Here is a 6896-nt window from a genome sequence, read left to right as displayed (position 1 = left end):
CCTCTCTTAAAACTTCGTTAGAAAGGCATAATTGAATTGCCGACAATTCCTTTGAGTCTATCTCTTCCCATCTTGATGCGGTCATTCCTTCCGGCATCTTATCTACACCATCAATGGCCTTATGCACACCATTTTGGATTAAAATGGCTCTCATTTTGACTTGCCATAAGCCAAAATTTACATTTCTATCAAACTTCTCTATGTTAAGCTTCATTGTAGTGATGATTCTCAAATAACAACTTCTTAAGACATTGTAAAATCAACTTGGCTCTGATACCAATTGAAAATATTTGTCAAAACCATTACGATGCTAAGAACGATACAAACAACAATGAACAAAACAACGTTTGACAATGTAAACTAAACAAAAGAGACACGAGGATTTAAGGAGGTTCACCCAATGATGGCTACGTCCTCCGTGGTGTGTAGTTTCTGTTTATATTATATCGAAAAGTATAAACAACACTTCTAAATGAAGAATTACAATTGAGTAAGAGATAAAAACAAAAGGCTATGTGTTTGGCTTAGGGGTTGTGTTTGATGTGTTTGATGTGTGAGTATGAGAGCTCTATATATAGTACTAGGTACATGAATATCAATAGCTCACTTGAATACATAGTTAATATTGAGTAATGAATAACATGAAATAACTCCAATAACTTGAAAGGTCAGAAAAAAAAGCATCCCATGCATATCAGAAGATTCGCTCGACCGAAACAGGGAGCTCGCTCGGTCGAGCGAACATGAGCTACATTCTGGAGCATTCTGTCTGACCGCTCGACCTATCAAAATGACTCGCTCGGTCGAGCGGGTAGGTCGAGCGACCTTTCTGATCCTTCTGTCAGAATTCTGATCGAGCTACCATAAATCAAGTCCCTTCTTCTTCTTCATTAATCTTCATTAACACCCATAATTCATCATGAATACTCTCCACATAATTACATCCATTTGCATTCCACAAACAAAGAGTCACACACATGATTACACTTTAACTTGTGCACTCAAGTCACACATACCATTCATAACAAGAAGGAACAAAAAGAAAGACACTAATATTGTTCAAAGTATGTATGTAACCTGATGGTGAGCGAATTGGGTCAATACAGACAATCGAAGTAACAGCAATATACTCTGTAGTCCATATTAGTTCGGTGAAAAAAAGTTGGGGTTCAGCATTAGCTATGTCTTGCTTAACCATGAAGTTAAGGTGATATACAGGATATCCGTGATATACGCCTTGCCCAAGATCATGAAGATTGTCAGCCTCCACAGGTATAAATGGAATCTTCTTAAGTTTATTGTGTCATCCAAGGCAATTCATGCATAATTCTTTACCTCGTCTTCAGTGTCCTTGTCAACATATTTCTCCTCGGAAATTAACTTATCACTGATGGCAGGGAAAATATCAGAGTAAGGATCTGTGTCAGTGATAGGTGGATGGCTGGTATATCATTAGTTGGCTAAAATTGTTTAAAACAACAATTTCCTTTTCCAAATCTCAAATATCGGGGGGCAAAACCCCTTTGTGGGTATGGCCGTATGGGTATGGTCGTATGGGTATGGCGGAGGGGTATCGGCACCCCACCGTCCCATTTGCCATCCCTAATCAGTGATAGCATGCTAGGGGTGTCAAACAGGTCGGGTTGGGTCATTTTCAAGTTCGGGTCATATATAAATGGGTCACTAGACCCTTGACCTGAACCTGACCCATTTAATTAAATGGGTCAAAAATTGAGAGCCCGACCTGATCTGTAGCAGGTCGGGTCAACCTGCTAATGACCCATTTAACCTGCTAATTAAATGGGTCATTAAACCCATATATTTCAGGTCATTTGACCCATTTAACCTGCTAATTAAATGGGTCATTAAACCCATATATTTCAGGTCATTTGACCCATTTGACCCAAATATTATATTCACATTTCATAATAAAATTAAACATGCTTCAAAGTTCAACTATCAATCTATCATCATTCGACATTCATCATATTCATAACAAGATAATACTATCTTGCTAGATGGCTCCATAACAGTCTATACTTCCTAGTTAAAACTTAAAAGTCTTCAAGAGTCCACAAACAAGGAAAATAGCACAACAAATTGTTAAGTTGACAAGCGAAAAACAAAAGTATCATAATTAGTTTCTAGTTTCTACAAATCATCACAATCTAAAATATGGTGGCCGAGGAAGATGCTTTTGAGCTGAATTCATGTTGATCGGAACTTTGACATGGACTTGAACTTGGACTAGGGTAAGATATGTCTTCTTCTTCTTCAACAACTTTAATCTTCATTACCATCCACAAAGCTCATCCAATTGTGATTCCATTTTTGCTTCATTAACAAACAAAAATATTAACACCAATAAAAGCAACTAACCAAAACCATTATTAACTTAGACATATTAGTGTATAGAAAATTACCTCCTTCAAATGTCCAATCCTTTAGACAAACAATAGCTTGGACAATATTTGGCTTCAAAGCACTTCGATAGCAATCAAGTACCCGACCACCAATGCTAAAGGCAGATTCGGAAGCCACGGTAGATATAGGAATGGCAAGAATATCTCTAGCCATTAAAGAAAGTACCGGATAACGAGATACATTTGTCTTCCAATGCGCAAGAATATCAAGATTAACTGAACGAGGCACTAGTTGCTCCTCAAAATACATCTCCAAATCAGATTTCATACTCACAGTACTATGCTCATTAGAGAAACTATCAAAGTCCTATAAAACAAGCATTTACATCAAATTTCTAAAAGATAAAGAAACAAACAAAAAAGTAATGCTAAAATCACTTACGGTCATAAACTCATCGGTAGCATCTTCAATATTTTCAACATGTAAACCTCCATATTTTTGTCTTGGAGTAGTTGTAGATAGTTTAAGAGCATAAATATTATAAATTTCTTGTATTTTCTCCCTCACCTTAGCCACTTGTTCCTCATAATCAACATCATCTCCGTAAACTTTTTTGAAGCTCCATTGAACAAATTGAAGCTTAAACCTAGGATCTAACACAACAGCGACTGCCATAATAATGCTAAAATCACTCCAATATTTCCCAAATTTTTCATACATCTTACAAGCCATTTTCTTCATAAAACCATCCATACTCTCCATCTCACATTTTAAAAGCAATCTTACCCTCAACACATTAGGAAAGTATAAGTTAGCAGTAGGATATCTACTCCCAGAAAAAGCAAGAGTAGCTTCATAAAAAACTTTTAAAAACTTGAAAATTTTTTCAATTTTAGCCCATTCTTCCGCAGTAGGACAATGAATATAGTTTGCATCAACTTTCTGAAAATGAATTAAAGCTTTCTTGTAATACAATGCACTTTCAAGCATTAAATATGTGGAATTCCATCGTGTTATGACATCTTGTTTTAAGCCCTTAGAGCTTTGAAGGCCTACATGCTCAATACAACTTAAGAAACGTTGTTTTCTAGCTTGTGATCCCTTACAATATTTCACACTTTCTCTCACCTTAATCACAGCATCATCAATTTCTTTCAATCCATCTTGAACTACTAAGTTCATGATATGTGCACAACACCTCACATGAAAAAATTCTCCTGCACATAACAACTCAAGCTCCCCCTTAAGACAATCTGCAAACACATCATTTGAAGCCGCATTATCAAGAGTAATGCTAAAAATCTTTTGCAAAATACCCCATTCTTTCAACAAGGAACACACATGATCACTTAAATGAACTCCCGTATGAGGGGGAGGCATAAAACAAAAATTCAACAACTTCTTTTTTAAGACCCAATTATCATCAACATAATGTGCAGTTAAAGTGATATATCCATCTGAGGTTATTGAACTCCAACAATCAGAAGTAAGGCAAATTCTACTACTAATTGAACCTAAGAACAACTTTAAATTCTCCTTCTCCCTTTCATACATCTTAAATACATCAGACTTAGATGTATTACGTGAAATTGTTTTAGTCGTAGGATTTAAATAACTAAATAATCTCCTAATCGCTTCATATTCAACAAATTCTTGCCCGATGTAAGTCTACGTTGTCGTTTAAAATTCTTGCCAGATATATGAATTGTTTTGTTACCTTTGTTTTTAAGATCATTCTTAATTATTGTATCACTACTTTTAACCTCCACCACATCTTCTTCTGAGTCAACTTGAACATGTTTAGATTCAATGGTATCCATTACTTAAGAAGAAATACAAGCAGATCAAAGCCCCAATCTTAAACCAGTATTAAACCAAATACAAGCAGATTCAACTTGAACATGTAAGTCTACTTTTAACCAGTAACTTACAAACTAAATAGATCACAAATACAAGCAGATTCAACTTGAACATGTAAGCCCCAATCTCAATTGAAACCAACATTAAACGAATTCAGCTGTCCCTCAAAGCCATTAAAGGAATACAAATCAAAACAGAAAATGAACATTTGAACTCTCAAACCAACATTAAAGGGATAGTAACTTACAAACCAACATTAAAGGAATACAAATCAACAAATAAATATAAACAATTGAACTCTCAAACATCAAACAAGCACAGTTCCAGCAAATGAACATCAAACATCAAAATCAAAACAGAAAAATGAAATCAAACAAATAAAATAAAATCTAAAAACACAAAAAATCAAACATCAAAATCAAACACAAAATCAAACATCAAAATCAAACACAAAAAAATCGAACACAATCCAAAGCTAAAAAAATAAAATAAAAAAAACAGAAAAATCGATGTATGAAAAATTTTATCTTTTATCTTACCTTGGTGCCGCAGAGAAGATGAAGGAGAAGAGAAGAATGTGTAGGAGGCCGTAGGTCGCAGTCTCGCAGAGAAGATGAAGGTGTAGGCAAGAAGAGGAAGTGAGGAGGAGGCGGCAGTCTCGCAGTTGCACAGTTTAGGAAGAGGAAGGAGGCGGAAGTGAGGAGGAAGTGAGGAACTGAGTTTAGCCGTTTAGGGTTTTATGATAAAACTTTTATCTTTTATCTTTTAGGGTTTAGTTTAGTAGGGATCCGAATTTCTGATTTCAATTTCAAATTTTCAATGCCTTCCTTGCACAGTTGCACGCTACCGCCAGGCTGGATCACATTATGACATTACTTTTAAATATTAAGTTATTTAAAAATTAAAATTTTCAATGGGTTAATAAATGGGTTAAATATGAGTCGACCTGACCTGATTGACCCATTTAATAAATGGGTTAAACAGGTTTTTTTCGGGTTTAAATATTCAACCTGAACCTAACTTATTTAATAAACAGATCAGGTCGGGTTGACCCATTTGATTAATTGGGTCAAAAATCTAAACCCAAACCCGCTAATTTCGGGTCGGTTTCAGATCAGGTTAGCAGGTCGGGTCAGCTTTTGCCAGCCCTATAGCATGCAGATATAGAGTTGGATGGTTAAAACTAAGCAAGAGCAATTAAAACACAAAACTTAAATGTTTATCTGTCTTATTAAAAAAAGTAGTACTTGGTTGCACATAGAAAACTTCAAAGTTTTTGTAAAGCCATGAATGAATTTAATCTGTTTATTTTACATAGAGCATGGTAAAGGTGTGACATGACATCCTTGTAAAAATCAATTCAATTCTGCTATTGCTATTCACAAGAGACCCTCAAATCACATAACTTACAAAAACAGAATATGAAATTGGGTTTGACCCCATAATTAATTCCATGTCTAACCCCATAATCAATTCAAGTAGTATATTACAGTAGAAAACAAGAGCAAAGAGGACGTAATCATAATCTAGGGTTCGAAAAAGAAAATCGCGATTCACAAAACCAAAAGTAGTATCAATAAATCAATCAAATCAAATCGAAACAGAAAAGCTTGCCTGGATCTGTTCTTTTTGCAAGAACGCTTGAACTACTAACTAGGTTTAGTTGTATTTTCTGAATTATACGAACTTTCACTGATTTTCCAACAATAATACGAACTTTCAATTAACCTTGAATAATACGAACTTTGATATATGTTTCCCGCTGGCATACTTGACCGGTTCATAACCTAGAGAAACGGTAAATTCTCTATTTCTTCATCAGTTTAATGGGTATATAGACAGCAGGTCAGCAGCCTCATCTTCCTCATTTGCTCACTTTCCTCTTCCAATTTAATTGCTTCTTCCAACATCTCAATTTTTTTTTCCATTTTCATTTTAAGTTCTAAAGTAATTTGATATTTAACATGGAAAATCAAACAATATTGGATCAAATTATTGAATAATCTCTACATATATGTGAAAATTGGGGTTGTTACAAGCTGGAAAAAGAAAGGTTGGAAGTCAAAATGTAATTTATATTTTTGCAACAGAAAACCACTTCTTTTATCTTGAATTGAAAGTTTGCTTTTGAACTTCCCTAAAATAATTGATTTTAGATTTCTAAATCTTACTTATCATTGTTGTGCATTGTTTTCCAGAAGCCAGTGGGTGATTAGTTGTGATATGATTAGTTAACATACTTTGTTCTTTACAGTTGAATTTTAATGTTCTTACTGTGCATTGTGGTATTATGCCCTCAAGATTATTCATCGCATAATGTTGTGAGGCTATATTTATGGATCAGAAGAAGATGATTTAGTAGCATTGAGATCTCTTACAGCGATTGAATCAGATGAACATCAGTTAAAAAAAACTATCAGGTTTTTTGCTTCATCCATTTTTGACTAAATAGATACAAGCCCTAATTTTTGGGATTAAAACAAAATTTAGGGATAAATATTACAATTGAGAAGAATAAACTAACCATGAATGAGTGATATCTTTGTAGTTGATGCGTGAGAACGAGAGGGAGAAGAATCAATATAAATCACAAGCTTGAGGAATGTTGGTGAGGAAGCAGTGGCTGCGTGAGGGAGAAGCAGATGTTTCTGATTCTTTTACTTAATTTTATC

This window comes from Amaranthus tricolor, chromosome 7 (assembly GCF_026212465.1).
Source record: "Amaranthus tricolor cultivar Red isolate AtriRed21 chromosome 7, ASM2621246v1, whole genome shotgun sequence".
In the NCBI taxonomy this organism is placed as follows: Eukaryota; Viridiplantae; Streptophyta; class Magnoliopsida; order Caryophyllales; family Amaranthaceae; genus Amaranthus; species Amaranthus tricolor.
The sequence above is the reverse complement of the archived record's forward strand: the minus strand, read 5'-3'. Positions refer to the sequence as shown.